The following is a 12,997-nucleotide window of genomic DNA, read 5'->3' on the forward strand; positions in this document are numbered from 1 at the left end:
TGCATAGCTTTTAAACAATATATTAGCACCGTCCACCATGTCCTCAAGATTAGGACACCCAGAAAGAAGGTCCGCAAGAAGTCTATATTCTGATAAGTGAGAAAGAAACATAGTACAAACCCAGGAATTTAAGCGAGGGAAGATCAACAAGAGGAAAAAGCTTTCAGACTCAAGGAATCCAATTCCAACGCCACAAGAGTTTTAATTGCAGCTAAGTTCAACAGACGGTAAGTCAATTTTATAAGGAAGAAAGAGATGAAGGGGTTCAAGTTTGTGTTGCACGGCGTCGGCAACCAGTTGGCAGACATTTGTAGATGACAAATTCTAGTATGAAGAGCGTGATGGTAACATCAGAGGCGGAATCTTCAGAGAGATTGAACTGTCATGCTGCTAGAATTCGAGAACTAAAAATCCTCTAGAAAAGGAAGATTAAGAGAAGGAATTTCTAATTATATTTTTTAGAAAGTGAGTTTTTAACCTAATTCAATTTCAAAAATTAATTTAAGAAATAAGGGTTGTTTTTTTAATCTGATATCATCTTAAAATTAATAACATGAGAGGCTTAACTCAACACCAAAAATTAGTTTAAGGGATGAGAGTGTACTTATAAAATCTAATATGATTATATTATTAACAGATGTGAGACTTAAATTATTTCTAACAATATTTCTCTCCTTACTTTTTCTTTCATGATTTTTTTATATAAAGTTTTAGTACCAACAGCATTCTTATTAATTCTTTCATGATTTTTTTATATAAAGTTTTATTACCAACAGCATTCTTATTAATTCTGATTATAGGACATAACCGAAAAGATTTGCTCATAACAGAATTATAAAAATAGAAGACAAGGTGATCTTTGGAAACCAATAACATCCTACCACGTCACCATCCTCCTTTGCCTTTGATTCGTGTCTGTGCTTGCTATGATTGTGCTTTTGCTGTGCTGCTTGCAATTGTGGTACCTCATGTGTACGGTTCATAAATGGTTTCCACTGCTTCCAGAGAACAGAGACCATGTAATAGACAATGGAGGTAAGGTCCTCATGTTGGAATAAAGTCTAAGTTGAAATCTCACAATAGAAGTAAAAAAATTAAATATAATGTAAATGAAAAAAAAACCAATAAATCTAAACATTAAAAATTTGATTGTCTCATGACTTATTTTACTCTCCTCAATTTCCCAACACCTCATCCTATCCGCCATTACTAAAACTTTATCATTTTTTGAACATTAAACCAAGCAGTTATTTTTTGAAGCAAAAGAAGATAAAAAAGAAGTTGACATCCTAACTATGTTACCATCTCAGTTTCTACAACACCAAATAGAGCCATCTCAAAATATATATCATAATAAAATAAAAGGAATTCAAAAGGATCAGACCATACCCAAGACAAAAAGCTAACAAAACCTATAATAGGAAATCTCTTGTTGGTACCTAAGGAGTTCCTAACAAACAATGATATAGACTCCCACCAATTAAATCCATGATAATGAACCAAAAGAAGCCAATCTATCTGCACAAGTTAAGCAATTATGCATTCAAAGGTATATTCGATCATGCTAGGCAGTCAAATCTTATTTAACAAAATATTTCAAAAGTTAAATCGTTTCAAGAAATTTATCTTTCAGAAGTTCTTATTCTGGCACCTCGTTATTATAGATAGGTTGTAAGGTATATTTTAATGTGCATAATCTTATATTCCATTGTTATTATAGATATGATAATGATAAAACGATCATAATCAAATCCCAGCACATCGTTTTTGTTCTTTGATCATTCAACCGACGTATAGTTCAGCTCATCCAACGGTTCTGATGCAATTCAATCAATATCTATTAGGGATGATAATATATATAAGAATTGCGAGGCAAGTAATGAGACAGAATATTCCTAGGAAGCTTCACCGCTTTTCATGCATATAGCGAGTTATAAATTCACTTTCTCTCTTTGAGCAGTGAATTCAAGTTGTTTTGAGAGAGAATTAGAAAGAGAACACAGTTGTACATTCGTTTTCTGACCATAATATTGTAATGGCTGGAATTGTGGTGGTTTTTGATGAGTGACAACTGGGTTGTTGATGAGTTAGGTTTCAACGATTTGTTCAATCATCTCCTTCCCACCATGCCTTGGAACACTCTCATGGTATGCTAACTTAACCTTTTCATTTTTCACAAATTTTCGTTTTTTCTTTAAAACACAATTGAGAGTTTATTTTTGGTGGATCATGAACAATAATATAATTAATCTTGATATCATATTTTAATTTAAAATTTTAAGACTTAAATTTATGAATTTTATTTAATCTTATATAATGTTCAACCTTCTCATTTTTATTTGACATAAGATTTCATATCTCATTTATATTCCAATAATATTGAAATGTTATGTTCTTCAAAATTAGTTGTATAAGTATCTCTTATTACCTACATGCATTGTGTGTATGACATTAACAACTAAGGCTTTTTTTTTCCTATTTCGATTTTATAGGATAGGATGATGATGGAGCTTCATTCTTATGGAAAAACCATAGTTGACATTGTGCAAGTTCTGGAAAGGATTCCTATATACCTAATAATTATGGAATTTGAGTTAAATTGATAGTCTATTTTGGTTAATAATGATTATAATTTATTTACTTTATTATTATTTTTTAATGATATAATGAAGAAATTAACATCTTTATAATTTTTTATAAGCAGAAATCAAAAGAAAAAGATTTCAAGTATTTAGAGGAAGATTGATGCAAAAACTGGAAGAAAAAAAATTGAAGAAAAGTTAGAAGAATTGAAAAATTCGCTTAGCGTGCAATCCAGACTTAGCACGCACCCTCACTTAGCGGGCAAGTTTATGCTTAACGCAAAGAAAACCCACAAGGAAGTCCAAAGGTGCACTTAGTGCGAAAGCAGGTGCTAAGCGCGAAGTCAGCGTGAAAAATAAGCTATCTTGGCCCCTATAAAAGGAATAGGAAGCAGAAGGAAAAAAACACGCCTAGTCTCAGAGTTGAAAATATCCAAAGCCTGAGTCTATCCCTTAGGGAAAACCCTCATTCTTTAGTCATTCCTCCATTTCTTTTAGTCATCCAGCTCCTTCTTCCATCCACATTAGTCCCTTAATGTGTAAAGTCTCTCATGGCTATGAGAGGTTAAACCCCCTCTGTTGGGAGCCTAATAGCTACCGTCCTTGTAATGTAATCGTTCTTACCAGCTATTAAATGCACTGACTTTGTTTTGCTTCTGCATACATCTTTATGCTTCATGTGATTTACTATTCAATCTTTACAAAGGGATTTGGGAGAGATAATAGATAAATTAGACTCTTCATCATGAGAAATCAGGTTTGAGTGTCTTAATAGATGTGAGTGAAAATTAGGAAAATATTTAATAGAGAAAAATATTAATATTGCATTAAAGATAATTAGGCATGCATCATGCTAGGCCCCATCATATTTAAATTTTGAAGTTATCTTTTGCATTAATCTTGTTTATTTTATTACTCTTGTCTTTTAATTCAAATTCTTTCTTCTTATCTCTATTACAATTCCTTATTTCTTGCTTGCAAATTGGAGATAGAGAAAACATTAATATTATATCAAGGTTAATTAGACATGTTAGGCCCCAAAATATTTAAATTTTGAACTTATTTTTTGCATTAATCTCGTTTGTTTTATTACTATTGTCTTTTAATTCAAATTCTTTCTGATCTTTATTACAATTCTTTATCTTATACTTGCAAATTGGATATTCATTCACACAAGTATAAACAAATAAAGTTTATTTCGATTCAATCCTCGATCTTCCGTTTTAAACTTTATTACTTGTAACAAATTAGTACACTTGTCAACTAGTTAATAACATCCCAGAATGATATCTGCCATCAAAGTTGCCCATGCTTTAGGGTATTAATTTATTCTTTCCGCAATTTATTTTTCTCTGTATTTCCTATCAATCAAGTATTTTCTTTTTAAAAAAACAATTTGGAGAGGAAGAAATATATGGTAGCGTTTTGTGCTTTTCAGGTGTGATTTGAGGATGGTAAGCGATGCAAATACATTTTTCATCGAGACAATTTTGAGGCACTTAGGAATAAGGGAATGCTTCTCAGAGATTAACACCAACCGTGTTTATTTTAATGAAGAGGGAAGATTAAGAATTTTGCCTTACCATGACTTGAACAAATCTCCCCATGGAAGATATATATATATATATATATATATAAGAGTGTAATGAACAATAAATCAAATTGAATATCTGAAGTGATTGAGAAGATTCCTCGATATAATACTTCCTCATTAACTCTAATTTTTCCTTAATTTGCAGGTTCTAATCTTTGAAACTCAATATCTCCTGGAGAATATCTCTGTGATGCCAATCAACAAAATATCTTCGGAGTAAACTGCTCAAATAATTTCAGCTCATTGAAAGCTGCACCATCTATCCCTGCTCACGAGGCCCGCGTCAGCCATAATGACACTTCAATCTTTGAAAATGTAACATTTCTCGAGTGTTACTTTCCTTTTCTTACCTGCTTTTTTTTTAAATAATAATAATAATCAGAATTACCTTTCCTGTCCAATGTTGGAATTTATTCATATGATAATATTATCAACAAATTATTTTAAATATAATTTTTCTTAATATTTTCTGTTTTAAAATAGGTGTAATTTTAGGTTGTTTTATTAAAAAAGTTAATAAATAAATGAAAAAAATAATATTTTACAAGATGAATGTTATTAAATAAATATAGAATATAATATTAATGTTATATTAAAAACTAAATTAATATTTATTAGAAATATTCGTAGAAAAGAAAAATTAACGTTACATTAAGAAATAAAATATAATACTTATTTTTTTAGATATTTTTTTAAAAAGACGAAAATAATAGTTGAAATTAAATCACTAAATTTTATAAGTTGTACATCCTATTTAATGAATCTAAATCTCATTTAATTTAATTTAAATTATATAAAAATAAATAAATTGCATTACTACAATTGCCCAACTGATTCCACCACAATGAAAGCAACGAGGCAACCATGGTGTTGCAGTTGCATCCAACTCCAAGGAATCGTTGGTGTTAGTAAATGTGTTCATTGGATCTAAGAAAAATGCTTAGGTCACTCTTTAACTCTAATACTCATATTTTATAATTAATACGAATATGCTTACGTGGGAGAAAATGCATGTACTTCACGGCAGTACTAAGTGACTAGGTGGCATTCATGAATAATGAATACAAATAAATAAGGAGAGAGAAGACTGTGTGGTGGAGAGAACACAGACGGATAAAGAGGATGGGGACTGGGAAACTAAAATTATGGGAACAAGGTTTGTTTTGGTAAGAAATTTTTTTTTTACCTAATATTTACAAAATTTCTTATTATTTCATAAAGAAAATTTGAAGATTTTGAATTTGAGTCTTCTAATAAAAATAAAATATTGAAAATTTATGAACATTTCGTATCAGGTAGAAAAAAGAAAATATTAAATAAAAATAAAAGCATTTAATATCGTTGAAATATCAACAAATTTACTTTAATGTCTTTGAAATATCAACAAATTTAACACTAACCGCCAATACATTTTAATCAGTTTATAAAGGAATGAATTAAAAATCTAGTTATCACATCAATCAATGCGACCCGGATAGTTAATATTATGCCTTGCACATTATACTCGTTTATAGGAACAGTGTGCTAACAACACTTTTGAAAATATATTTCCAGTTCAAATAAGTTTCACTAGTGTATCACGTGTTGAAACTTATCTTTTGCAATTTGAGAAGGCTAATTAATTAGACGGTGAAATGAAAGCTTTTAGCTTTCACGTAACTTTTAAGATTGGATACAAGTTGGTTCACTTTAGAAATTAGACAGTGGTGTTTGTTTGGGGATCAGGTGATAGGGGCATGGTGTGCTTACAGCATAAATTAGTTTTCTGTTTATTGAGAGTTACTTGTTTGGAGTTGGACTTGGACATGCTGAGAAGTTGACTAACTTTTGTTATGGAATAAGTTACTTCTTGTTGCCATGGTAGATACTAGATACTGGGATATGTTGTTGGTTGCAACTCTTGCTATAGCTGGTACAAAAACATCACCTTAAATATCATATCAAGCTCTGATTTTGTGATTGAAGGGAGAAGGGGAAGGAAGAAATAGTTTTATACCCTATAAAAACTAATAAATTAATAATTAACATGCCTGTAAAAAAGGTATGATTTATAATTGAATGAGAATGTAAAATAATTTTACACTTAGTATATCATTAAACTCTTAAAATTATTCATATTTAGGATATATAAATATAAAATTTGCTCTATTATTATTATTATTATTCATTTTTTAATTTTAGTTAACATCATCGCATCTTACTTTTTTATCAATCAAAATTAAAAACTTGTATAAGTAAATCTATAATAATTCATATATCTTGATTGACCGAGTTAGATATCTAATGTTATTTTATTTATCAAAAATGACTATTATAAGTTTAATTTTCATTTATAGTGGATTTTTTGTTGTTGTTTATTCATTTATAATGTGTTTGGATTAGATTCATGATGACGAGAAAACAACAAAAAGTTATTTTTTTTTTATGGTATCACCATAATTTTGTGAAGTAAAATTTATTGTTGTGTTATCCAAAAACATTATTAGTAAATGCAAATAGTGATTGTTTAATAGAAGTCAAATGTATTTTTACATATAAATCTTTTATATATATTTTTATGCATAAACTTTTTGTTAATGTGTACAACAATTAGCTTAATAGTAATTAAATTTGTAAAGGTCTATTATTTTTTCATGCTCAAGGACTATAGTAATTAATTATTATTAATTATAAAATTACAACCGTCATGCTTATTGGTATACATTAATTCTCCTATTTAACGACTAAAATTTCCATGGACAAAAAGAAGGATAAGAATCAAAAATAAAAATATGCTATGGGCAAAAAATATATTTAAGTCATTTAAAGATGATGAGTACTAAGAATGTATTCCTTTAAATATATTTTTTAATTGATTAAAATTTATTGAAAACTATAAAATTAAGATAGTAAATCATTAAAAGAATATGTATCCAAAAAAGTGTGTTTGTAGCAATTTTTTAAAAGAAAAATATAAGGATCAAAACCGTTTAATGGAAAGTTAAAGGATAAAAATATATTTTTCTCTAAAATTCATTAACACTTTGAAATGAAATTTATTATTTATTAAATGATTTTCTTTGTAAAATATAGCACTTGTTATGTTATAGGCCTTAGAATTCAGTAAAAAAAAAATAATGTTATAGCCTTAAAATACAATCCTAGTTCAATATAACAACGTAAGATTCCTTGGAATCCAAATATTCCATCTAGCATGCTTACGTGCAAGCTTGCATTCTTTGCCTATAAATACACCCCATCCATGTCTTATGATCACATTCACATGCATTAAGTCATTCAGGACTAATATACATAAAGTTATCACAAGATTAGCTTTAATGGCTGGGAACGTTGTGGTTTTTGACTTCGACTCGACAATCATCGAGTGTGACAGTGATAATTGGGTTCTTGATGAGTTTGGTTTAACTGAAAAGTTCTATCAGCTTCTTCCTAACATGCCTTGGAACCCTCTGATGGTTATTCTCTAATTCGTATATATTCCCTTTCTTGCTTAATTAAGCTTATTTCTTCCCGGATAGGGAAATAATTTTTGTCTGTCCTAAAATTTTACAGGATAAGATGATGAATGAACTTCATTCACAAGGAAAAACCATTGAAGACATTGTACAAGTTCTGAACAGGACTCCAATGCATCCCAGCATTGTCCCAGCCATTAAGGCATCATATTCCCTTGGGTATATACCTTTTTCCTTTCTCTTTTCACTCACCCTTTATTACAAGTACGATATGCCTAATAGCATAGTAGGAACAAAGGTGAATAATTAAGTGTGTATTTAGATAAGTGTTTGCTAAATTTATTTTTGCAAAATTAGTTTTGAAATAAAATAATTTCTTTTTGTCTTGTTTTTTCTAAAAACAAATTAGTAATAAAACTTAATATTAATTATTTTATCTGACAAAAAGTGTCTTGAATTATTTCGACTCAAAAACAATTTTTGATAAAAAATTAATTCTTTAACATAAGACTAAATATGTTATTATTTATTTAAAATTATGTTAATTAATATTTTAATATAATTTGGATGTCTCAACCTGAAAACAAACATGTAATAACAAGTATCATGGTAGATTTTCTAAATATGAAATTTCATTCACTCCCATAAATTTATTGTTTTTTCCTCCTAACCGAACTGACCCATGTGACAAAATGGTTAATATATATATATATACATATATATATATATATATATATATATATATATATATATATATATAGTACTTAATTTTATTTTCCTTCATAATGATGCTAAGTCTAAGATAGGATTATATTCAGGTGTGAGCTGAAGATTGTGAGCGACGCAAATATATTTTTCATTGAAACAATTTTGAAGCATCATGGGGTGTGGAATTGTTTCTCGGAGGTTATTGCAAACCCCAGTTATGTTAATGAAGAAGGGAGACTCCGAATTTCCCCCTACCATGATTTTCTAAAATGTTCTCATGGATGCAAAAATCCCTGCCCACCAAACATCTGCAAGGCAACTGCACTAACTCCAACAATCTCTTTATTTATAACCCAATAATGAATTCTCGCATTTATTCTTTCTATATACTTAATCACTTTTATGAACTATATTTAGTTTATTTACTGTTTCTATATTAAAAAAAAGTATTTTAAATTTAAAATAATGTAGCGATTATTTTTGGAGATTTCGAAAAAAGTTGAAACTAATTTGTGTTTGTTTACAATAATAAAAACCACTTAAAAAATAGATGATTCATGAGAAACTATGAAAAATAACTTTTATTATTAATTAAATTTAATATTTTTCAGGTTCTAATTATTTTTAAAAAAACTAAAACAAACGTATAAAAAATTAAAAATGTAATTATCTTTGTTTAAAATAATTCTTTTACGTTAAATTGTACTAGTAATAAATTGGCCTTAATTTGTTGTTGATGAGCCAATGAGCAAGAGGCTGTCATTGGAATTAGCTCTGGTCAAATTTTCTTTTGACGATATTCAATTATTATATGCACTTTTCTGGTGTATGTCATATATTCATATAAGCCATAATCCAAGGGATCCCAACAACGTAAAGGCAAAATTATGTTTCATAGATTAGTGTCTATGATATCTTTTCACCAAAATCTACTGACAAAATTTAATTAATATATTACTGGCAAGGGTTCAAATTTTTTAACTAGTGTACCAAAAAAGTCTCTTCCATTGACACTTTTCCTAATGACATATAGGGAATGATCATAGAAAGGATCCAAAATTCGGTTGATGCTGCAGGAAAGAAATTCATCTATCTTGGAGATGGAAGTGTAGACTTTTGCCCTAGTTTGAAGCTCAAAGATAGGGATTATCTGATGCCAAGAAAGAATTTTCCATTGTGTGATTTAGTATCTGAAAACTCTAATCTCATAAAGGCAGAGGTACATGCTTGGAGAGATGGGGAAGAACTTTATGATGTTCTGCTCCATTTTATTAACAAAGCTATTGGTGAAGGAAACGGCAGTATTAGTAGTTCTACTCCAATAATATCCGTTGATTGCAAGTTGGAGTTCAATTGATGCTCATAAACCTTTACCTAAAGCACTCCCAGTTCCTCAATAACTAAAATTGCAGAGGATGAAAGATGGATTTCAAAATGATTATATTTCTTGTGGCCTGTCATCTATGTATTGCTACTTTGTTTTTGCTGTTGTTGTTTTTGCATAAAGTGTATGAGGCTTTGACTGTTATAATTTTGTTAGGTGTGTGTCTATAAATATAAATATAAATAATATATATATATATATATATAAATGAATAAATTAAATTACACTCAATCTTATTTTTTTTGTTATCATACACAAGATTTTTATTTTGTTTTACCATCCATTACACTACAACTCTCTGACCCACTAACACTGTCAACGTTAACAAGAATTAGGTATGTGATTTGTAGAGGGTGTCAAGCTAGGTGACCACACGTGACACACAACTACAGCATGAGTTGTTAGCAAGGTCGTCGTAGCACTGGAAGAGGCCGTAGACAGCATTGGAGGAGGCAAAAACGATGAAGTTTTGTGGTTGGTGAAGGCAACGAAATTGACAAGTTAGGTGAGGAACTAGTTGAAGGTGTTTTCGGACGTAAAACCCAATGTGAACTTGGACTAGGAGTAAATTTGTAAGCCGGTGAAATAGGACTAAGAAGTGTACGACGAAGCACGCGTGATACGTAAGTGAATATGGATCACGTGGGTTTGTACTGATTCACTTTCGAACTGTCGAGCGAAGATTGCTCCATCTATAAAGAAAGGACACAGGGGACCTCTCTTATTATATTATAAAGGGGATACTCTCTTCTCTGATATGCGCTATATTATTGTGTTCTATTTTTGAAAGAGTTTTCGGGAGAATGATAAGAGTTCTTAGGACATTTTTTAAAAAAAATTAACATCATTTGTTGAGAGAAAACAAAAAAAAAAGTGATTTTAGAAAAAAAAAATGTAAGCGTGATAAACATTCATCTCAAGTGAAATAAGTGTAATTTATTTTATATAGATCTATGTTAATGTTTAGAATTTAGATTTTTCTATGTATTTCAAAAATTTTGTTATTTATCTATTTATTTATTATTTTCGCTGCTTTGAATTTGTTGTTGACCTTTATTTAGTTGGAATTTAATAGTATTAAAATGTTGCAATATTAAACAAGTTTAGAGAAGCAGGTTGGAGAAATAAAGGGAAATGGTGAAATCCGCCCCCACCCGTTTCCATGGCCACCAAACATATATAGACCATACTTTTTCAATTTCTCTTGATTTGAGACAAGCAAACAAACTTTTTGGGGCAGTCAAGTCAAGATTGTGGTCAATGTTTAACTAAAAAAATCAAACCTTCACCGTCACCGTGCTTTTCCATTATAATTAATAATTAATTTGTTATCTTCTTCTATGCTTTCCCAGAAAAGTATTGAATTCGGTTGAGTAATTAGTTGTTTAAAGTAGATAAGCAATTGAATCAGGAAAAGCTATGTGCCTCCATGCAAGTGATTCACTTAATTTGCTTACTATGCCATGCACTAAACCTCCTCTTTTTTTTTCTTTTTTTTTTTCTTGAATGCAAGGCGTTGTTGGATCTCACAACACCAGCTACGAAAAGAGAAAGCAAGAAAGTGTTGCATGATTAATTGCGTTTCCTTATTTTTTGAAATAATATTTTTCTTTAAAAAAATTCTAAAAATAGTATATTCTTTATTCTTAAGTAAATTCTTATTAGATATAAAAAAATTAAATCATGCAACTCCGTAAACTTTACTTAAATAAAAAAATATATTGTTAATATTTTTCTATATGTTTTAAAAAGCTGCAAAGAAATAATTTCCTTGCAATGCTTCTCCTTTTATCGCCAAATCTTTCACAATTGCTATTTATTCTTTATTTTAATGAAATTAAATACATTTTTATTCTAACTCTGAATATTTTTTTGTCAATTTTTTTCTTTAAAAAAATCTCATGAAAATGAAATGGACCTTTTTTATAAGTGAGTTCTGTCAAATCAGTATTATGGAATGTACTAATCGAGACAATACTCCTTTATAGCGCAAGTGGTGCAGGAGAAAAAAGTGTGATTTTTTTTTCTTATTCTAGAAGCATGCTTGTTAATAGTTCTTATGTTGTAGAGTTGTAATAACGATATAAAATTTTCAATCTCTTCCCAGGGACTTATAGATGTTTGGTGGAGGAAAAATAATTAAGGGACAAAATTGCCTTCCTCGTCTCCACTTGTTGTGTAGACAATTTTATTTTTTCTCTCCTTTAAACTAAACAATCATCACTTAGACTGAAAAACTATACTAAACCGTAAGAACAGTTGTCCAATATTTCAGAACAAAAACAAACACTATTTTGAAGATGACCAAAGAATTCAATCAATCGAATTATGGAATGTACCTATAAAATCAGTATTTGCTCGATTAGTGCTGATTACCACATAAGTTGGCCACATAAATAATTTCTAAATTGAATATGTGTTCACTGTTCACCTGCTTATCAATCAAGACAAGCCAACCCCAGCAGCAACATAAATTACTTCTACAAGTACTGCAAGTTCTATTTCATAAAGCCATTTAACTTGGTGATATATTTGACAAGTTAATCCAATCCTATTTATGGGTCATTGTATTTGTACAGTATCCAATGTATGAATTTCATGCTCTTTGCGTTGAATTTTTGGTTCTAAAGTTTACGTCTCACATTTTTTTGCTTTGCAAGTGTAGTATACTTCACCTTTCCCCCCCCTGACTTCTACATTCTTAAAAAGAGACTCTTTAACTGGAAACCTTTTTCATTTTGAGCTCTCTCCCTCCCTTTTTCCTCTCAGCTCCTCTGTTCACATAAAAGAATCTTGTTGGTTCCGTTGCTTGTACAAGAGTTAGGAAGAAGTGTGTTAAATGTAGAGAAATTTATGCATCACATGGATAAGTCCTTGAAGACAAATAGACAATATAAAGTCACAGACACTGTGTCATTCCTTCGTGAGCAATCTAATTCATGGGTTCGAGATCGGGTCAAATTTCGTGATTTTGGCCTACTACAACAAAAGTATTTCAATGTTGAGAACTAAAACCAATATGCTGCATGAAGAAATCCACCAAACTGAGTGTATGATTTCAGTCCATTTGGATCTCTTAACAAGCAAATTAAGAAACTGTTGAGAAATCCAAACTACTCTTCAGATAATTTAAACCAACCATAACTAACAAATGCAAAGCCAGTAAGTACGCAACAGATTGACACAATTGTAGAAACATATCCCTTTCTTTAGCTACCTCTAGGAAGAATTTTTCTGATCAAACTAATGAATAAAGGTGCATAGAAAAAGCAAA

At 29.8% G+C, this 12,997-nt stretch overlaps 2 pseudogenes; both read left to right on the forward strand.

Moving 5' to 3' along the window:
• The first annotated feature begins 2,035 nt into the window (after positions 1–2,035).
• On the forward strand, positions 2,036–4,328 carry LOC114388034 (annotated as a pseudogene).
• A 3,129-nt stretch (positions 4,329–7,457) lies between these two features.
• On the forward strand, positions 7,458–9,739 carry LOC114388036 (annotated as a pseudogene).
• The last annotated feature ends 3,258 nt before the right edge of the window (positions 9,740–12,997 follow it).

Source organism: Glycine soja, chromosome 15 (genome assembly GCF_004193775.1).
Source record: "Glycine soja cultivar W05 chromosome 15, ASM419377v2, whole genome shotgun sequence".
NCBI classification, from domain to species: Eukaryota; Viridiplantae; Streptophyta; class Magnoliopsida; order Fabales; family Fabaceae; genus Glycine; species Glycine soja.